Raw genomic sequence first — 23211 nt, forward strand, 5'->3', positions numbered from 1 at the left:
TTATATCGCCGTGGTGAGCTTACACTGATTTGTAGCAACATAACTGTTCAACCAACAACCAAAATACGCCAAACGGATGTTGCAATCAATCCAAACTACTGATTTCAACAAAAATCCATAACCCAGTATGTTCCAAAATTCAAATCATCAACAAATTAAATTAATCAATTAATTGATTTCTTAAAACATGCTTTCATGGCAGATGTTGTGCAGATTCATCAAGGCAAAATGTTATCAATCAAATACATGCAATCAACCATTCACAAAAATTGTAAAATCTGGTACCCTACACTCTGATACCACTGTTAGGAAACGATCATATGTGGTAGCGGAAAAACAAAAATTATTTACATCATAGATCGTTCCTTAGAACCAAGATTAGGGCACAAATTTATAGTTTATACATTAATTAAGAATCTGCAGAAAATTCAGTCTAGAATTTAAGAAATCATACGCACGTTTGGAGGCTCCTCCAACTTGTCTTTGAAACGATTTCTCTACCGACCCAAGAGTAGGATCGAACCAATGTAGTCCACACGAAGATAACCCTAAGGAACTAAAGAGGGATTTGCTAGATCCTCTTTAGCCTTAAGAAGCAAGAAGAAATCAAGCAAACTTTGATTTCAATAAAAACAATCTGGCGTGGGAGCGAGGAAAAAGGGGCCGGAGTTTTCTTGTGAATGAAATAATGTATTGAATTAATTATTTCACAAAGTGTTGCACTTATATAGTGCACACTATACCCTATTCCATCATGGAATGGGCTTGGGCACCAACCCAAACAACTCCTATGTCCAAACAACCCCATTTAGATATTTTAATTTTAATTTTAATTATCATTATCTCAATTAAATTCAATTAATATATATAAAATATATTAACATTTAACAATAATGATAATTTAATTAAATATATGCGAACACATATTTAAACATAATTTCACTTATTTAATTTTATTAACAAAACAAAATAAAGGCTATGACCTTAGCAAATTTAATTGCACTGTAAAATTACCAAAATACCATTTCACCTAAAAAGACGAAAACGCCCTTCGTATAAACAGGTTCTTAAATTATCTTCTATGTGTGTGACCCGTAGGCTCCTTATCATACCAATAGTGTGTAGTATCTTGATTAACACCAATTAATCATCTCACTACACACAGACCAAGATTGGCCCCTAGCAAGACATTATGGCCACTCGATAGATTCGGATTTAGCGAAGTAGCTGCCTGTCAACGATATGGTTACCGTACAATCCGATCCTTTCATCAACTATTATCTCGACAAGACCAAGGCATAAAAATAGTGTCAACCTCAGTTACTCTCGATATGTATGTATTTAGCTACTAGACCAATGACCTGAATAATAATCTGGATAGAGCAACAACTCAATCCCACTATGGCCACAGTTTTAGTGTCATTGCCATTTACTGAATTGCACCGTGAGATAACTTCTCCCGTACCCGAGAGTCATGAATCCTCTGTCGATCCACCATAGTCTTGATACACTCCTTGATACAGCCAATCACTACCGTATTGACAGCTTTGAATTGAACTGCATTTGGCTAGTGTCAAACTGCACCAATCGATGCACAAGGCGCTCCGGTGATCTCAAGTCTAAGGATCACATGCACCACCATTCGTTAGAGGATTTGTTCTATAGACACTAGGGTTACCATCCATATGGAATCCTCTGGTGGGTCAGTCCAGTGAACTTGCCTACAACAAGCACCCATGTGTTGCAACAGGTTGTCATTAAATAACCTTGACAAGTGAGATCAGTCATTACCTTTCGACAGAGTCATTCAACACTATGATAGCCTTACTGTATTATATGTGCCCTTAGTTCAGAATAATACTGGGGTTACAGACGTTTCTAGAATGGTCACCATATGTGCTCATAGGGTTCTTACTATCAAGATTTGAAATACTTGATACCCTCGTCACGGTTCTACCATTCTAATGACATATATAAATACATACAATGATGATTTACGTAATATAGAATAAAATGCCTTTTATTTATCAATAAACATTATTACAAAGAGTCAATTCTACAATAATTGATTGGGTCTAGGACACCTACTCTAAAAATCTTCGCATAGTCAACATGCATGATATCTCTATAAGAGTGCATTAAGACTTAGTAAATATCAAAATTGACGTGGTGTCCTGGGCCTACCACTGGTTAGAGGCTTAGAGCCCTTAAGTACTTGACACTAACTGGCTAAATATTTCGTTCCTTTTAAATAAAATCAACTAATTTTGCTGACAAAAAACTGAAATTGCTTTCCATAAAAAACAAAAAGAATTAGTATTCTATAAGTTTTATTTTTCTGTAGTTAGTTTTGTTAGTTATTAAACCTTTTAAAGTCAAATATAAGCAGTTTTACTTATTATTCAGCTTCAGGAAGTTAGCTTGTTAGAGTTAGTGCCATAAATCATGACATGAATGATGTTAATTTATTTGAGCCCGTCTAGATTTCTTTTGAAACCGGTTTTAAAATGCAATATATTAACTAATTATCTTTTAATTTCAATTTTAGCAAATCTTGCTTCTTAAGTAAATAACAAGCTATTGAAAACACTTGGAGAAACCATTGGGCAGTACCCGAGTGAAAAGAAAGCTCTTCCTCATAATCTAATTTATTATGGGTTCGATAATATTATTAAATTGATTATAATATTAAAATAACAATAATACTATGCCTCTTAAGTTAAGATTTCAACTGTTTATTTCTACTAATATAACTGATTATATGATAATAGATATAATAAGTAACTAGATTTGTAATTAAGGTGATATTGGCATATAAGATTCCACAAAAGCTAGGATACAAAATTGTGATTCAAATTTTCTACGTGTAAACATCACTTTTAAAATTAAAATAAAAGATGATATACCGTGTTTTCTTAGTTAATCTAAATTTGGTAGCACTAAAGATCAAAGAATATTTGTGGGGCTCAGCTGTAGCCCGGGTCTGCCATATGCTGGTTCATCGCCGGCTTAAAGAAAAAGTCTTTGATGAGGCAACTGTTTTATCCTTAAAACAAACAAAAAATCTATTCTTTAAACTTAAAGAATATGCTACACCTCGATATTACCTTTCTAATTGATAGTTTATAAACAACATAAACATTTGTAAGAAAATGGTTACGGAGTGTAAATACGTATATAAATATATGTAAGAAAAACAAAATTAATATAACTAGTATATTCTTATACATTCTAATTAGTTTTACTAATTTTATCGAATAAGAGTTTAAGGCCTGCACATCAATTCATGGTGCCCTTTTTACTTAATAATAATATTTAAAAATCAGATGAATATTTTTGTACAGTCTATTTAATCGCATATGCTATAATGGCCACGCTAAAAAAATTGTTAATATTCCCAAAATGTGCAGGTTTTTTATGAGGATAAATTAGTCGTAAAATCTAATGATTTATCAATTATACACTTAATGAAACAATAAATAATATATTCTTAATATATAACACTAGACTATGCTAGATTGGATAGTCTAACATTTAAAATAATGATTTAACATCCTAATTAAACCATGCTAAATGGTGCTAGACTTAGTGATCTTAAGAAGGGCAAGATGGTGAATTTACTTAAAAGCCTCATAAATCCAAATTTTAAAATTGAAATCTCGGTCGGGTAGGTTTTTCCTTTCTCTTTTCTTTTCTTCTCTTCATTTTTTTTTCTTATCTTTTCTTCGCCATCATCTCCTTCTTTTACGCTGGAGCTTGCGACGTCGACGTAACCTATAACCACTAGCTGGGCTGGCGGTGGCACAAACTTCAGCACGAGCCGACATCTTTTGCCGCCTTCGGCGACTTTGCCTGCCTCCCTTACCAGCTCTTCATTGCCTCAAACCCATTCTACTGACCTCTCCAACGAGCCGCCGCCTCAAAGACCTCCTTTCTCCTTCGCAGTCGCAGCACCCTGCAACTACGAGCAGCTGCATCCAGATTCTAGCCCCCTGCCATCTGTCGCCACCTCCATCTGCCTCATCGTCCCCCACTGGTCACTCGCCGTCATCTCACACCCCCACCCCTGCCTTTGTCGCCACTGTTTGCAGAAGTTTGTGTTTGATGGTGGAAAATGGATTGTTTTGTTGATTTTGTGGAGTTGGATTTGGTTTTGAAGTGTTGTTTTTTTTATTTCTACTTTGAGGAAGATTTCGGTGATTTATGCTATATCAAACCCCTTCACATAGTTACTGTTATGCCCGAAGAATATAGGGCTGACGTAAGGTCCAGTCAGCCTGCACAAGTCAGAACATGGGTACACCCACAGCCTGCTTCTGTCAGAATAGTTTGCGCGCGCCAGGCCAGCCAGGAGCTGTGGTGATCCCACGCATCCAATCCCTGCTCCAAATCGTGCAAATCACTCTAGAAGGTGGGCAATGTGACATAAAGAAGGATTTGCACGGATAATCCGACCAACCCACAAATCCAATAATCATTAGCTCGATGTATCCCACTATAAATTGAGAGTTCCTCTCTTATTCAGGGGATTCGCAATTTTATTCTTGATTAGCTATTTTCTCTGTAATATAAAAGCAATCTCTTCTTTGTACCAACACTTGTAAGTCAGTCAGCTCATTCGACCTGACCTTTATCTTTAATAACATAACAATGGATGTAGGACTTGCTTCCTTAGCATCCGAACCACTTTAAAAACACTTGTCTCATTGCATTTACTCTTTTTTACTTGCATTCACGTGGGTCTTCTGAGCCAGCTTAGCATTTCACCATGTGCGTTTCGTTGGTGTCAAAATCCCGCATCAACAGTTTGGCGCTAGAGGGAGGGCCTGATTTGGTGTTCATCCATCATCAGGAGAATCTCTAACTTACCGGTCCTACAACAGTAAATGGCCCGCCAACTTGAACTTGAGCAAACCAACCAAGGTGTTGAGGAACCCCTCAAGCCAAGGGGGTACCTCTTCTAAAATACCTTTAATCCCGCAAGGCACTACAGGGGATATCCCATCGAGTTTGCAACTTGACCCTACCATTAGAAGTTACGTGGAGAGGTTTGACAATACTCTTCAAACGGTCAACCGAAGGTTGGATCGTTTGGACTAGAGTGTGCCACCCAAATTAGCTGGGGCGGTGCAACCACAAAAAATGCTTGCAGGTCACGCGAAAGCTCGGCAACGGGAAATAGCCCATGCCATGAGCACTGCAGCGTGTCGACGAAAGGGGAAGCAAGTGGCAAAAAAGGGGCCTACGGGCTCTAAAGGGCCAGCAAACACCGATCACGCCCCAAGCAGAATACCAGTCTTGTTAAGACTCGGTGAAAGGATGCAGCCCGAGCTGTCCCATGCCACGTCATAGGTACACCCTAGTAAAAGTGCTGGGCGGGGCGATTCTTATCACCGCCAGTAAAACGATCCAGATCGTCATCGTGTGAGATGTTCTCACACTTCGCGGGGTGGTTTTTACCACTGCGAAGGTCGTGAAAATACCCCGCACCGTTCATCACCATCACACGTCTCCAACCCGGGTGTGTTGAGAGTGGTCGGAACCGCCGACCGAGGCGAAAGGGAACCCGACCTCTGGACTTTGCTCAACCGTAATCGTGAGGGTCAAACTCGCATGGGTGAAAGTAATCCCCAAGTGGCTCCATTGCCACAAATTGAGGAGCTGCAGCGAGCTCTAGATCGACTGAGAGCTCAGCAAAACGAGTAAGGGCAGGTCACATCTGTGTCCCCCTTCTCTCCTGAAGTGCTAGCCGTTCCACTCCCTTCAGGATTTAGGATGCCCGACATGTAGGCATTCGATGGAAATTCTGATCCGCAAGATCATTTATACGAATTCACCGACATGATGGAGCTTTACCAAGTCTCAGATTTGGCAAAATGCTGTTGTTTGGTAGTGACTTTATCTTCTCATGCCAAACAGTGGTTCAGGTCGCTCCCAGCGGGATCGATCAGTTCGTGGCCTCAAATGAGCTCGATATTAATAAGGCAATTACAAGCAAACAGAAAGTTTTCGATGCCTTTGAGCTACCTCAGCAATATAAGGCAGGAAAGGGATGAGTCCCTCCAGTCCTACATTGACCGTTTCCACAAGGAACTCAACAAGGTGGCTCACACTCTCGAAGAGTTTGTTCGGACTCTTATCATAGTGGGAGTCCATCCACAAATCGACTTGTGGAAAGAGCTGTAGGCTGAGGACGATGTTTCCCTCACAGAATTCTATAACCTTGTGGAGAAGTACCTCCGGATAGAAAATTCATTGGCGATGCTCCGCCGCCATGACCCCGGCGCTTCAGGCAGTACGTCTGGTCAGGGGGAAGGTAGAAGAGCTGATCGCAGAAGGGCCCCTGACGATCAGCGAAAAGGAAAGAAACCTCGCTATGAGCCCAAAAAAGTCTTATGCTCCTATCCCTCATCGCAACCGCGATAGAGATCGATATATGCCTCTGAATGCATCCGTCTCGGCTATTCTTGATAAATCCGAAGAACCTAGCCTACTCGGAGAGCCTAAGCCCATGAAAACTCCGGCGACAGCCAGAAATAATAAAAAGTACTGCCACTTCCATTAGGACAATGGGCATCACATAGATGAGTGCCGAGCTCTCAAACAGGCAATCAAATAGCTAATCAAGAAAGGACATTTCAAGGAGTATATTGACGACTCTACTCTTGCATGAGAAAAAAGTCAAGGGGAACAGGGAAAGAAGCGTCGTGATCGTTCAGGGTATTGCAGTGTCAACCTAATCTTTGGGGGGCCGTACCTCACAGGAAGCACGCGAGGTGCCCAAGAAAGATATGCTCATGAGGCCCATCACGACCGAATCCGTGTGATGAACACGTCGTAGCGACCATAAAAGGTTTGCAAGGAGGAGCCAATTACCTGCTCTGAAAAGGATGCAGCCCATCTGCATCATCCCTACGACGATGCTTTTGTGATCACGCCCTTCATAGGGCACCATAACGTCTGCAGAATGCTAGTGGACAATGGAAGCGCTGTGAACATCCTGTTCCAGAGTGCTTTCAAAAGAATTAACTTGGACGAGGCTGATCTGAAGCCCGCCTCGATCCCTTTATATGGTTTTACAGGGGACCACCTGATCCCTAAAGGAACGATCCAACTTCCAGTCATGCTGGGTGACTATGATGAAGTGACTAAAGTTACTGAATTCCTGGTCGTGGATTGCCCATCTGCCTTCAATGGAATCCTAGGGCGACCTCTACTAAGAAGCTTCAGGGCAGTCACTTCGATATACTATCTGAAGATGAAGTTCCCCAACCCGACGGGGATAGGGGAAGTTAGCAGATCGCAGAGCGCATCTCGCGACTGTTACATAAAAGCAGTGTAGATGACGTGTAAAGGGAAGGGCATCTCACGTGGTATTCCCTGACAGGCTATGGCGATCTGCCGGATCAAGCCATAGCCTGGTCCAACCAAGGGCAATATGGATCCTTGAATTCAGGAAAGCCCTTCCAATGGGCCAGTTGAGGATTTGTCCGAAGTACCAGTCGACCCGAGTGAACCGAGCCGAGTATTAAGGATTAGGAGTAATCTCAACCCCCAGCTTGCATCTGAGCTGATCAGCTTCCTTAAGGAAAATATCGATGTGTTCGCCTGGTCGCACGTAGATATGGCTGGGATCAGCCCGGATATCATCTGCCATGCATTGAACATCGACAACGAAGCCAAACCAGTTCGCCAAAAGAGAAGGGCGATAGATCCGGAGTGGTATGCTGTCTTAAAACTAGAGGTGGATAACCTCCTCCGAAACGGGTCTATTTGAGAAGCACTCTACCCGACCTGGGTTGCCAACCCGGTTCTGGTGAAGAAGCCCAATGGCAAGTGGCGAACTTGTGTCGACTTCAGTGACCTCAACAAAGCATGCCCTAAGGACAGCTTCCCTCTGCCCAGAATCGACCAGCTCATGGATGCCACCTCGGGGCACGAGCTGCTAAGTTTTATGGATGCGTACTTGGGATACAATCAAATTCTGATGTACGCGCCAGACAAAGAGCATACTTCCTTTATTATGGATCAGGGACTGTACTGCTATAGAGTTATGCCCTTGGGCCTCAAGAAAGCTGGCGCGACCTACCAGCGATTGGTTAACTGGATGTTCGCTGATCATATTGGCAAGTCAATGGAGGTCTATGTGGATGACATGCTGCTCAAATCCCATGTCGCTTCAGATCACGTAGCACATCTCGCTGAGATGTTTGACATCCTCCGACTATACAGAATGAAGCTAAATCCTCTTAAGTGCTCGTTCGGGGTATCCTCGGGAAAATTCCTAGGGTACATGGTTAACCAACGAGGAAGAAAAATTAACCCTGAGAAAATTCAAGCTCTTCTTGATATGGAAAACCCGACAAACAAAAAGCAAGTCATAAGCCTTAATGGGAGAATAGTGACGCTGAGTCGCTTCATATCAAGGCTAACATATCGCTCTTTGCCATTCTTCAATGTTCTGAAGGCCAATAAGAAGTTCGAGTGGACTCCCGAGTGTGAACAAGCGTTCCAAAATATAAAAGAACACCTCGGGAAGCCACCTCTTCTGTCCAAGCCTCTTCCGTAAGAGATCCTGCTCCTGTACCTATCTATCTCTTAGTTCACGGTCAATGCAGCCTTAGTTCGGGAAGAGGAAAGTGTCCAATGGCTAGTATTCAACGCAAGCAAGCGTCTATTGGATGTCGAGATGCAGTATCCAAAAATGGAACGATTAGCCTATGCCCTGCTAATCGCTTCCAGAAAGCTACGACCTTACTTCCGTGCCTATACTATCTATGTAATGACTAACTACCTACTTAGGCAGGTCCTCCAGAAGCCTGAGGCATCGCGTAAATTGCTTAAATGGGCCATGGAATTAAGTCAGTTCAATCTGAAGTACAAGCCAAGATCGACCACCAAAGGGCAGGCTGTTGCTGATTTCATCTCAAAATTTTCCTATCTTCCAAGTGAGTCAGAGCAATAGCCTAACGAAGCCATCCAGAAAACTGCTCAGAATCTATTAACCTGGAGCCTCTACGTCAATGGATCATTAAACAGAAAGAAGGCCGGTGCAGGTCTTCTCCTTTTGAGTCCCGAAGGGGCTTGCGTTCACGGTATTCTCCGGTTTGGATTTAAAGCAACCAACAATGAGGCCGATATGAAGCTCTGCTTGCTCCATTGCGATTGGCCAGAGAAATGGGCGCAGTCACGATCAGCATCTATAGTGACTCCATGCTGGTCGTTAACTAGATCTTAGGAGAGTATCAAGCCAAGGAAGAAAATATGATCCGCTATCTAAAGGAAGCTAAAGCCGCACTCGAGCAGTTCAAGCAGTTCAAGCACTTCACGATCACTCAGATTCCTAGAGATAGCAACTCTGTGGCAGACGCCTTGGGCAAGATCGCCTCATCGCTAGACTCAGAAGCACTGGATAGCATTCCTGTTCAATTCATCGAGGCCTCTAGTATTAGCCCGATCGAACAGGCCATGAATGTAACAGAATCTGATTCCTGGATGACTCCCATTTTCTAATACCTCAAGGATGGAACCTTGCTTGATGACAAGGTCGAGGAAAGGGTTTTGCGAACAAGATCAGCTCGTTACACCCTCATCGGAGACCAACTATATAGGCGAGGGTCCAGCGCCCCTCTTCTCTAATGTGTAACCAGCGAAGAAGCGGACTACATCATGAGGAAAATACATGAAGGGATCTACGGTAATTACACCGTCGCACGATCTCTTGCGAACAAGGTTGTTCGTCAAGGGTACTATTGGCCCCAAATCCAAGATGACGCCTATAACTTTGTCAAGAAGTGTGATAAGTGTCAACGGTTTGCGAACATTCTATGAGCTCCTTCCCATGAGCTGATAACAATGACCAGCCCCTGGCCATTTTCCATGTGGGGAATCAACCTCATTGGCCCCATGCCAGTAGGTAAGGGGGGAGTAAAATATGCTGTGGTCGTAGTAGATTACTTCACCAAATGGATGGAAGCTGAGCTGTTAGCTGCAATCTCGACCAGAAAGCTTAAAGACTTCGTTTTCAAGAATATTGTGTGCCACTACGGAATTCCTCATACCCTCATCTTGGATAATGCAAAACAGTTTGACAACGAGGAGTTTAAGCAGTTTTGCGACGAGCTGGGCATCCATAAAAAAAAAGTCTCAGTCGCAAGACCGCAGGCAAATGGTCAAGTTGAAGCTATCAACAAAACCATCAAACACACTTTGAAAGCCAAACTTGGCGCAGCCAAGGGGAATTGGACCGACGACCTCCCCGAAGTCCTATGGGCATACAAGAAAACTCTGAGAACCTCTACCTTAGAAACCCCTTTTTCGCTAGCATGCAGTTACGAAGCGATGATCCCTGTGGAGGTAGGAACTGGTTCGCTAAGAATAGCAGCCTATCAGCAACGCGCAAAGAGGTTCTTCGATTCTAAGGTCAGACGAAGAGACTTCCAGGTCGGCGACCTTGTATTAAAGGAAGTTCTTCTCCGTACTAGGGAACCAAGTGCGGGAGTGTTGGGACCGAACTGGGAAGGTCCATACCGTATCGACAAAGTGATAAGACCGGGGACTTATCACCTCAAAAGGCTGAATGGTTCCAACATACCCCGAGCTTGGAATGTTGAGCATCTTCGACTTTAGTATCAATAATTCCGAACTTAGTTTTCCTTGTAAATTAATTTTTTGATCTTTGTAAGTTATTTCCTTGTAAAGTGTTATTTTGTTCGCTTGTAACAGTCTGTGCATGTAATCTTGTTCGTATAAATGTGTAACCTTGTTCGCATAGACTTATTCCAATACTGTAATAAATCAGAATGTACTCATGTATAATAAAGCGAACAGAAATTGGAAAAGCAAAATGTATTTCATTAATGCAAAAAGTACAGCAGGCAAAATGATAAGACTATTAGCCCTAATCTGACTGGTAGAGAAATGACCTTATCATCCTAAGGCTAGTTGGCTGGGGGCTTCTCTGAGGCATGTCCCGAACCCTCTGTCTGATCGAATTTTCGAGTGGTTGTTGCTGCATCATCCTCCCGCACCATGGACAAGAGAGTTTCTCACCAGTCCTCTGGGAGGTCGGACAAATCAAGGGTCAGATTCTTCGGCCGCAAGGTATAGATAGACTCGATCGCCCATTCGACAGCCTTCTCCTCGACCTCTTCTGCCTGACTCTGCATCTCCTCGGTTAGGGAAGCAAACTTTCCCTGACTTATCTGAAGTTCAGCCTCGAGAGCTTGCCTTTGCTTCTCGAAGGCATCCCTTTCTTATTCTGCTCGCCATGCCCGCAGAGAGGTCGCTTTGAGCTCTTGGTCCTTCTCTCCGACCTGCTTGGAGAGTCTGGCTATTGTCCTTTGAAGCTCCTTTGTATCCTCCCCATGCTTCTCAAGCTCCGTTTTTTGGAAGTCCACCGTGCGAAGAGCCGCGTCTCTTTCGTTCAGGTACCGGTTCACTGATTTCGAGGACATGTTTATTTCTGTTTTAGTGGCTTCCAGGCTTCTCTTGAGCGTCGCATTCTCTTCCTTCAATACGACCTCCCCCTTTACAGCTCCCAGCCAAATCTTCTCCAGGGACAGTTGCATAGTAAGCAAGGCTTGCAAACCAAAAAAAATAATAAAAAAATAAAAAAATAAAAGTAGCAAGTTGATCAAAAGAAACCAAGGGAAGTCCTCGCCAAGGACAGTTTGTTTACCTTGCTTAAGTGCTGGACCAATGTGGACATCAGGTCCATGTCGCTGGAGCCTACGGACTGCTCAAATGCTTCCGAGAGTCCGCACTATAGCAAAGTGTAAACCATCGGCTGCAGGTACTCCGGAAGGTTCCCTAGCGAGTCCAGCATTGGAGTTTCCTCCTTTGCGCCTTCAGCCGAGGTAAAGTCACCCGCTGGTTCCTTACTCGACCTCTTCTTGATGTCCGGTTGATCGCCCTCTGATTCGATCTCAGACTCTTCGACTTGAATTTGCCTTTTCTTCTTTGGTCGTTGAGCCATTGTCTTTAGCCTCGGGCGAACAGCCAATGGCTGAGGAGCCTTAACGGATTAGATTGGTGCGTCCTCCGAAGGTTGTTGCTGAGTTCCAGCAGGTCACACCGAGGGGTCTGATGTGGCACCTTTAGCCGGGGGATCGGTAGGAGTCGCATCGATCGCCTTAGCTTTCCTTGACTGAGGAAAATTGATTTGCCTTCGTCGCAGCTGCTCTGACTCCTTCAGAGGCATGGTCGCTACACGCAAGAATGGTTAGCAAGTGTTTCAGTTTACGACCAGAAAAGCGCTAGTTAGCAAGACTTACTCAGTGGGGGTTCTAAAGAAGCGTTCGCGTTGAAGAAATCGTATTTTTGTAAATTCGTGGTCATCATGAGCTTCTTTGCGTTGTGACTAGCCTCGGGTAGGACGCCAAAAGATATGATCCTATCTGAATTGAAGAGCAGCCCTGGATCGGTCGTCTTGTTAACTGCTAGAAAATAAACAAGTCGTTAGAAAGAAAGCACATTTCAAATTCAATCAATTTGCCAAGGGAATAGAGCTTACTCGGGTCCTGAAAGCGGTAATGGCCGTCGTAACGAAAGAAGAAAAACTTTGTTTCGCAGGCCCCCGCATTGCTAGGGTAGTTGTGTATCCCCTCGGCAATAGAAAGTCACCTGGACAGGTAATAGGAATCCTTGTCCTTGCTTTTCTTCAGATAATACGCATAGCCGAGCTCCATCATGGTTAGCTCGCCTAGCCTGTTCTCGCGACATGAGATGTACATGGCAACGGCAATGACATACGTGTTGATAATCCGTAAATTATACATTATTTGATCTTTTTATCGGATTTCAGGTACTTTCTAATGCATTTTTACCTGAATTGGTGCTTAATTCTTTACTTTTCATGTTTCAGGTTAAAATGGACTTTTCGAGCGAATAAAGACAAAATTGGATATTTTTGACTCAGAAATGAGCGGATTTCAGAAGATAGGAGAGTTCCGGAGCAGGACAAAGCACGATGAAGCTTGTTTCCAAGGAAGAGAGCCAAAAATCGAAGAATCGAACGAAGAAGCAAGCAGAGTGGCAGTTCTGTAAATTTCAGAACCTTTGAAGGAGCTTCGCCCCGGCGAAGAAATTGTCTTCGCCGCGGCGAAGTAGGCCAGAGACGGCATGGGATTTCTTCATTCTTCGCCGCAGCGAAGAATTCTTCTTCGCCGCGGCGACAATCAACTTATTCAGTTTTGTAAACGCACAGTTTCGGGTTGTGCGTGTTTTTGGCTGGGTTTTTGGACTTAGTATAAAAGAAAAACTTAACCTTTTGTAAAGTGGGGCTGGAGCTTTTTAGGTTTAGCCGTTTTTATACTTTTCTTAGAGTAAAGCTTGTAGTTTTTCGGATTGTTAAAGGGAAGATTCAGATTTTTGCTAGAAGATTCATCTTTTGGGGAGATTTCTTATCTTTCATCTCAGTTTCATTATGTTTAACTTGTTTATTTCTATTTTTCGTTTTTGTAGTGTTAATCTAGCTATGAACTAATCTTTTATGGGTTAGGGTTTTGATTGTAGTTTGGATTTTATATGGGTTAAGTATTTGATTGTGTTATTTCCATGTGAATAAGCTTTGGTTGTGTGTTATTCTGAAATTAAATGCTGTATGTGATGAACATGATGAGATTGAGAAATAATTCATGTTAGGATTCTTGGATAATCACCATTATAGTATTGGATGCTAGAGATAGATTCAAGAAATAATGAAATCAATTTAGGATTCTTGTGCTTAATGAATTTAGAATTATTAACCTTCAATTTGTTGGGTGCGGAATGTTAATAAGGATGAATAGGAAAACATAGCTCGAGAGGGTATGTTAACATAGTAGTGAATCCGATTTACAACCATCGCGTATGAATGTGAAAATAGTGTAACTCTTAGGTTTAACCCATAAAAGTCCAAACGAAGTCAAAACCCTACCCGTTTTACTTGAATTGATATTCTGTGTTTGATTTTGCTTTCTTAGTTAAGATTTAATTCTTTGTTTAATTTCAGTTTTGTTTTCTTTTTCATTAAAATTTGCTCCCACCAATCCAAAGAATTCGATTACTTCAACTTGATAACGTTAGGAAACTTAGTGCTTTGCTACAGTCCTCGTGGGAACGATATCCTACCCATCACTTTATTACTTGAGCGACTAGTGCACTTGCTAGTTTTGCATGTTGTAGTAAACACGCATCACGTGTTTGGGGTGAGTTGCATCGAAACTATCCCGAAGTGGTCCAGGACCGACCTGACAAAAGGGTGGAAGGGGATCAATCCCCTACCCTTGATGATCTCTTCGGAGATCGCGGCCAACCCACAGGATAGGTATCGCGACGAGTGGGCCACGTCAAGGAAAACACCCTCGTCGATACCATACTATTTTATCACCCTCTCGAGCTCTTCCCCGGAAAGTACCGAGTAGACCTCAAGGATGATACTCGAAGCACCCTGCGAGGACGAACCGGTTCCTTCCTCGGGTCTGGTCGTTGAGGACCGGTCTGCAAAAGTGACAAGAAGGAGGGTCATTTAGCCATCGTATGCTACCCCGTACGATGACGTGGAAGGAAGCAAACTCCCTAAAACCTAGAGAAAACCCTAACAACATGGTTCGAGCTGCCATTCATGGCTCGAACCCGGCATGGGCGTCTAGTCTTTGATGAGTTACCAGAAGACTAACGCCATCTAACCATGGGAAATAAGAAAACAAAAACAGGGAAAGATTTTTACCTTTCGGAGTACGAAAATGGCTTCTGCTTCGAATACCAGAAAAATGTTGGTTTGGAAGACAAAGACTCCAGGCTTGCGAAAATCTCTTGCTCTTTGTGAAAAAGGCGAGTGTGGTGACATTGCCTAAGATCTGAGTTTTTATAATGCTAGAAACGACGTTTGCTTTTCTTGGAATAAAAACGACGTTTGGGTGGCAAAAAATTCTCACCGTTGATCACGGCCACGTGTCGTAGATCAGTGAGGAGGTGTGAGCATCACGATTATAGAAAATCAAACCATCATCATTTTCCGTTGAAAAACCCAAGCGACGACACTCTCTTCCTCTCAGCATTAATTATGCCCCAATCTGTATTTAATGCTCAGATAAGGGTTGTTGTTTCAGTATGTCACATATTTAATGTTCTGATAAAGTGGTGCCGTGTCAGCATGCAATGCATTTAATGCGCCTGGTTGGCACTTATCACGCATGAGACACGTCTGTTAGCGTAGAGACTAATTCATTAAATGCAACCATACCAAAAGCACAACGGGTAACGCCTAATGAAGTCAAGTCGCTCATCCTTAGCAGGGGATGACCATGCGAGGTCATGTTCGTAAATAGTGCTACTCCGACCTCCTTTCAAACAGGTCGGAATCACCAGAATTTCCAGATCATCCAATCGCAGCATGAATTATAGTTTCCAAGGTTCGATTCTCAAACCTTAAAAACTAGGGGACTTCTGTTATGCCCGAAGAATATAGGGCTGATGTAAGGTCTAGTTAGCCTGCACAAGTCAGAACATGGGTATACCCGCAGCCTGCTTTTGTCAGAATAGTGGGTGCGAGCCAGGCCAGCCAGGAGCTATGGTGATCCCACACGTCCAATCCCTGCTCCAAATCGCGTAAATCACTCCAGAAGGTGGGCAATGTGACATAAAGAAGGATTTTCACGGATAATCTCACCAACCCACAGATCCAGTAATCATTAGCTATATGTATCCCACTATAAATTGAGAGTTCCTCTCTCATTTAGGGGATTCGCACATTTTACTCTTGATTAGCTATTTTCTCTGTAATATAAAAGCAATCTCTTCTTTGTACCAACACTTGTAAGTCAGTCAGTTCATGCGACCTGACCTCTATCATTAATAATATAACAGTGGACGTAGGACTTGCTTCCTTAGCATCCGAACCACTTTAAAAACGCTTGTCTCATTGCATTTACTCTTTTTCGCTTGCATTCACGTGGGTCTTCTGAGCCAGCTCAGCATTTCACCACGTGCGTTTCGTTGGTGTCAAAATCCCGCATCAACAGTTACCTTGCCAAGTCGCCCACCACCCGTTCGACAAAAAACCCCACCCAGCGCCCACTGTGCAAACCATAACTCGCATAAGAAAGCGAGAAACTAAGCAAGTCCATGATTGTTGAGAGATAGGAGATGATAGATTAAAAGAAAAAGCAGAAGGAACAAGAGAGCGACATCTACAGCTCTTTGGTATGTGTTTTTGGGAAAAAAAAATTTTCAAACAAAGGCAAAGAAATTATTAGATTGGGCATGGAGAAGATACGAAGTGCTTGCTTTGCTGGTCGTGTGACCTTGTTCGTGGCTATAGATATTTATATGAAGTTGTCCCAAAAATTATGGAAAAGGGAAATTGTGTGAGTTGCATGAATTATATAGTGGTTATTAGATGTTGCTCAATAGCAAAATGTCAGTCTTTGCTTATTAAAAGTTAATTTTTATGATCTCACCCTCACTTTCTCCCCGAATCTTCACACTCGTACATCCACCAATTCAAGCTTCTTCTCTCTTAGTTCCATCATCCATGGCTTCTTTTTCAAGGCACAGGCTCATTTTTCCGGCACCTTCTCTGGTGGAGTTTGAGGGTCCGGCTGTTGCTCCAACAAGTGGTGCTTCAAGCTTGAAGAGTGGTTTGTTGGTTGTATTTGATGAAAAAGAAACATTTATTTTAGAAGTGTCTAGCTAGGTTGCAATGTTCAAGTTCTGCGACTAAGTTATATTAAGTTTTATGTTGATTATGTTCCTTTTGGTGTACCAATTAGATCCCGTGGTGGAAGTTGGTACCGTAGATCTTGTGTTTTTTGAGTTTGTGAAAAAAAAAAAATTGTATATAATTTTTTGAAATTCCAGTAAAACATTATTTTTAATAAAAAATTTGGAGGGATAAATTGGTAATTTAGACTCTTATACATAGTTGAGGGCATATCAATAATTTCATAGTTAAAGAGTGGATATATTGGTAATTGAATCTTGTGATATGACAAAAAATAATAAAAAAAATATTAAGCCAAATAATGAATGATATTTTCGTCTTTGTAGCCAAATAGTGAAGGATTTTTCTAACGGAACATAACAGTGAGTGAGAAAGTGTTGTTTTGAAACTTAATGGGTGTTGTTTCGCCCCACCTTGGGTGGGACAATGCCGTTCTCCCTTTTTTTATTTTACACCAGCTTACACATTTGACTTCATGAATGACTTTGCTGTCATTGTTGGTTGTAATCCTAGTTGAGTGATTATCTTTGTTTAAAATATTTTATGAATTAAATATGCATCGATTCCAAGAACAATGACCAGCTTACACATTTGACTTCATGAATGATTTTGCTGTCATTGTTGGTTGTAATCCTAGTTGAGTGATTATCTTTGTTTAAAGTGTTTAAAATATTATATGAATTAAATATGCATAGATTCCATGAACAATATATTTCTTTTTTTTTTATTGCACCAGCTTACACATTTGACTTCATGAATGATTTTGCTGTCATTGTTGGTTGTAATCCTAATTGAGTGATTATCTTTGTTTAAAATATTATATGAATTAAATATGCAAATTTTGGTTATTATATATGTAATAATGGAATCAAATTTACCAAACCTCCTCCTTAGAGTATGCAAAGAATTATTTGTCAGTTCGATAATATTATCGTATCGATATAAAATAATATTAAAATAAAAATAAAAGATGACATATCATGTTTTCTTATTTAATCTATAATTTGGTGGAACAAAAAAAAAAAAAAAAAATTATTTGTGGATTTGGCTATTGTATCACACTATATAGGTGTATTTTATAAATTTTACGTTTTTAATTTATCACTCAAGTGTTGATGTATTGTACAGTAATAAAACCAATATTTGGGTTATTAGCGAGGATAATAGGGAAGATTGGTGAAAAAATATACGGGCAAGACAAACTTTGGTCATACGGGCGCGCGCGAGTATAAGCCACGCGCTTTAGCGTTTTTCTCTCAAATTTCTCCTACTCCCGAAACTTCGTCGGCTTCCTTCGGGCGCGTCTGGCGTCGGAAATCAGCGATCCACCCACCGTGGGAAAGATCTTGAGATGCTCTATCTCATCGTTCCATCACCACCTCAGTTTACTACTCCATTCGCCGGGATTTCGCTGTGAAACTTCATTGAAACTGTAAAACTGAGATGGATTTTCTGGTTGGGAATTGCAATGGATGGCGACGACTGACTCCTTTGGGCTTGCTCTTCAATCTCCCCAACTATTTGCATCTTGTTGACTCTTGGTTTCTGGCGGAGCCCTCTAGTTTTTCCTAGGAACTCGGTGTTTTGGTTGGGTTTTTTGCCCACTTCGCGGACCTTTTTTTGGTGTTTTTTTTTTTTTCGCCATTTTTTGTGGTTCGTTACTGTTTTTTTGTTGCTGCAGATTTCTGGAGATAGTGGTTTTAATTTGGTCAGCTTTGGTCAAGTTTTAAGGAAGCTTTTATCGTGCACTCCAACTGCTCGATAAAAGTTCCTTGTCCTGTAGGCTATGCGAGCAAGCATGCTGCTTGCGCGCACTCCCAGTGCCTAACGCCTACTGCTGCCTCGCCACTTGTTGGCCCTCCCGACCACCTTTCCCTTTCCAACACCAAAACTCCTTCACCCTTGGAATTTTTTCACAAATCCCTACTGTTTTGAACCTTTCAACTCACCTATATCAAAATTTTTTTTCCTGCCACCAAGTTTTCGACAAAATGCCCAAACCAAATCCCCTACTCCTAAATAACACCATACTGTATCCAACTCAAGCCAACACTTTAAATACTACTCCACCACCTCCCAGCAGCCGCAAAATTCCAAAAATTTGGGGAAATCCTTATAGATTGGAGATTTGGAGCCATGGATGGATGACAAGTATTTGCTATCCACTTTCTCAAATGTGGCGATTCAAGGAGCCAAGGTTTTCATCACAAAAACTCTTCCTTTGGTTTTCTTGAGTTTGAATTTAATGATAATGCAGGTTCATCGTTGCTATCTTTTAATGGCTTAAAAATGCCGAAGTCTACAAAGCTTTTCAAGCTCAATTGGGCACCTTCAGAGCCCCGGGAAAAAAGGTCAGTTTCAAAGCCAGTTTTAGAAAAGAAAAGTGTGGGTAAGAGTACATCAGAAGTGTCCTCCTCTTGGGCGAATAAGGTTAGAGTGATAGAGGTCAGGTCACATTTCACCTTTGAAGTTGTGGACCTTGATATTAAGGATGACATCTTACATATCCCGGATGATTTTATTGATGACAATGATGTTGAGTGGCTTTGCTGTATTGTGGGTTATTTCCCGAGGTAATCTATGCCATTTCATGCTTCCCGCTCAATTGCTTTCTGTGCATGGGAAGCTGTGGGTTTGGAGGATGTTATGTCCATTGGAACTGGTTTCTTTATCTTTAGATTTAGGGACGAGGATGCGGTGCATTCAATCCTAGAGAGAGGGCCGTGGATGTTGGGGGCAAGTCGATTGTTCTGCAACAATGGCATGCTCAATTTTCCTTTGATAAAAGCTGCATCTCCAAGGTTCCGATATGGGCTCGTTTGCATGGGTTGCCTTATCCTTTATGGTCTCACAAAGAACTTTGCATGGTTTCTTCTATGTTCGGTCGGTCGTTGTCGAGTGATAAGACTACTTCTGAACAGACCTGTTTAGATAATGCACGGGTATGTATTGAGACTTGAGATAGATGCAGCTAAGCCTCTCAAGTGCCAATTTGAATTTCAATGCCGGTTATCTAATGAACCCATTCAGATTACAGTGGATTATGAGTGGACCCCCAAGAGATGCCCCAAATGCTGTGTTTATGGCCATGTTTGTCACCAACTAGAGGCACCTACTGCACCTATAGCTTAGGATAAGAGTAAACAATTATTAGCTTCCAAAAGGCATCGGGGAGTGGTATTGTAGTGCAATCTGAGGACCATGAGCCTTTGAGATAGTCAGCTACTACTGATCCCATTATGGAGGGAGAGCGGTAGAGGGCTGTTTCAGCACCAGTTGGGGTTTCAGTTCTGGATGGGGTTACTACCATGCATTATAATGCAGCTATAGTTAGGGATGTTTCTTTGGATTTGATGCTATATCAGCAGACTGTTCGTGCTAGTAGAGGTGACTTCTCCAACTCTGATTTTGGGTCGAATCTTGATACGCCTTTTCCTATTGAAGTTGAGCAAGACCACATTATGGGCTTCACAAACTGCATAGGAAACACTTAGGCTTCCCTTATGAGTTATGGGAGCAAGCAATCTACTTCCTCCAATAGGTTTGTCTTGCTTGTTTTACATAGTGATGATCTCCAAACACCAGATGCCACCTTATCTGGATCAGTTTCCCTACCACCCTTCAAAAAGGGGAAGGGCCAAGGAAAGTGGGGGCCTAGGCCCAAGTGATTGTATAGCTTGTTTCTATCCCAGTTCCAATGATAGGGAGTTAGAATATTAGAGGCCTTAACGGCCTCTCGAAACAACGTGCGTTGAGGAATTGGATTTCTGATTCGTCTTCGGGTTTGATTGGTTTGTTGGAAACTAAGGTTCAACAGTCCTACAGTCAGTGGTCTCGACATTTTGTCCTTCATGGTAGTTTTTGTCAAATGTGACAGACTCTATTCCCTGCCGAATTCTGGTATGTTGGGATCCTTCTCTTTACTTTGTAGATAGCCTTCATTCCTCTCTTCAGGAGTCACTTGCAGGGTTACTCATGTTTCAGAGGGGTTCTCCTTTGGGATTACCTTTGTGTATGGTTCTAATGACCTTGGGAATCACTGCAACCTGTGGGATTTCCTAAGGGATCAGGCGGCAGAGTTTGATTCAGAGGGGTTACCATGGCTTGTGTTGGGTGATTTTAATGCCATTTTAGGAGCCTTTGATAGAGTGGGTGGTGATCCTGCGTGGTATGGTTATATGGATGATTTTGGCCACTGTATTCATGATACTAAGTTGATTGGAGTTCCTTTTACTTGGCTTCGGTATACTTGGCATAATAGTTGGCAGGGCGATAGGATTATTCTACGGAAGCTCGATTGGGTCTTTGCATCGCTTTCTTGGTGCATTGATCAGCTGACCACAGTTTCAGAGTTTCGACCTCGGGATGTCTCAAATCATAACTCTATGGTTGTCCATTTTGGCTCTCGTCGTGGCAAGGTACCATCCCCTTTCAAATTTCTGAATTTTTGGGCTGATTGTGCAGATTTTATGGATATTGTTCAGACAGTTTCAGACGAGCCTATTGTAGGCAATCCTATCTTTCGTCTTATGTAGAAATTGGGGCTATTGAAACGGAAGTTCAAATCTCTACATGTTAGGGATTCCAGCCATATCCCTAGTAGGGTGATTGAGGCTCGTGCTTAGTGGCCGACAACTCAAGCAAATTTGGACCGGGACCCCCTTTCTACTGAGTGTATCTCTCAGGAGAGGAACTTGCCAATCGGTATTTCAGTCTTTGTCGAGATGGGGAGGCTTTTTTTAAGCAGCAATCTCGTGTTTAGTGGCTGAATTTAGGGGATCAGAATACTAAGTCCTTTCATAAGTCGTTGATCCACAGGCAGGTTCAGAATCGCATCCACAGTTTGACTGATGGGAATTGTACTCACATTACTGACAGTCAGGGTTTAGGGCGATTGGCAGTGGGTTTTTTTCAGGATCTTCTTGTTGCCCTTACTCAACCTCGGATCACGGAGGCTTCTAGGTATTTTTCTAGGCACATTCCTTCTGATATGATATCTTCCTTGATTGCTCCTATCACCGATAAGATTAGGACTGCTTTATTCTCTATCCCGAATGATAAAGCCCTTGGTTCGGATGGATACACTTCTTGTTTTTAAAGCGGGCATGGGAGATTATTAGTACAGATCTCAAAGACGCGGTGAGATATTTCTTTGTTACTAATGAAATGCCAAGATGTGTTAATGCTACCGGGATTGCTTTCGTCCCTAAGGTGGAGAACCTGAGTCGTATGACTGACTTTAGACCGATATCTTGTTGTAAGGTACTGTACAAGTGTATTACTAAGGTGATAGTGAATCAGTTTAAAGTAGTGCTTCTGGATGTTATTAGAAGTTCTCAGTCAGCTTTTGTCCCGGGTTGAAGGATTTCTGATAATATTCTGCTGACTTAGGAGCTTTTGCGGAATTATCATCTTGGGGGTACTTCACCTCAATGTGCCCTAAAAGTTGATATCGGAAAGCTTTTGATACCGTGAGTTGGGATTTCATCCTCTTGGGGCTACATACTGGTGGGATTCCCGAGTGTATGGTGAGGTGGATTATGACGTGTATCTCTACACCATATTTCTCTGTTGCTGAACGGAGAGCTTCATGGTTTTCTTAGGTCCTCCCGGGGTGTTCGGTAGAGGGACCCTCTTTCTCCTTACTTATTCGTGTTGGCTATAGAGGGGTTAGCTGGTATCCTTTGGGAAACCTCTCAAAGCCCAAGGTTTCATTATCATTGGAGGTGTAGGCAGGCAGCTATTACTCATTTGTGTTTTGCGGATGATCTGATGGTGTTTTGTTAAGTAGATGCTTCCTCTGTTAGCCTGATAAAATCGGCCTTGGATTCTTTTGCTAAGGTTTCTAGGTTGGTGACTAACGCAGAGAAGAGCCAGTTGTTTCTTTCTAGAGTTACAGATAAGGAGCAAGTTCGTTTACAATCTATTTTGGGTTTTCAGTTGGGTGTGTTATCGGTCATATATCTAGGGGTTCCTCTGATCTCTACCCGGCTTCAGCATTCTGATTGTAGGCCTCTGTTAGAGTAAATTCTGTCTCAGATAAGGCTATGGATGTCGAAATCTTTGACCTATGCAGGCCGACTTCAACTGATCAAGTTGGTGTTTTTCGCCATACAAGTCTGTTGGCCATCCATGTTTCTTTTGCCGACAGCTACAGTTAGATGGATTGAGAGTATTTTGGCCTTATTTCTCTGGAAGGGTACTTTTCTGTCCCCTTCAGGTGCCAAGGTTGCAAGGTCTTCTATTTGCCATCCATTGAGAGATGGTGGTCTGGGGATTAAGAGGATCCAAGATTGGACTAGAGTAGCTATTCTTAAGCACATCTGGAGACTGCTTAACGATAGGTCTTCTATATGGTCCTCTTGGGCTCGTTTAGTTCTCTTCCGTGGCTGGTCTTTTTGGCATATTCGAGTTACATCTGGGGTTTCATGGGCTTGGAAGAAGATCTTACTTAGCAGGGATTGGTGTTGGGGTCTTATTGTGACTTGTATCGGTGATGGTAGGGA

Source organism: Pistacia vera, unplaced genomic scaffold (genome assembly GCF_008641045.1).
Source record: "Pistacia vera cultivar Batoury unplaced genomic scaffold, PisVer_v2 Contig223, whole genome shotgun sequence".
NCBI classification, from domain to species: Eukaryota; Viridiplantae; Streptophyta; class Magnoliopsida; order Sapindales; family Anacardiaceae; genus Pistacia; species Pistacia vera.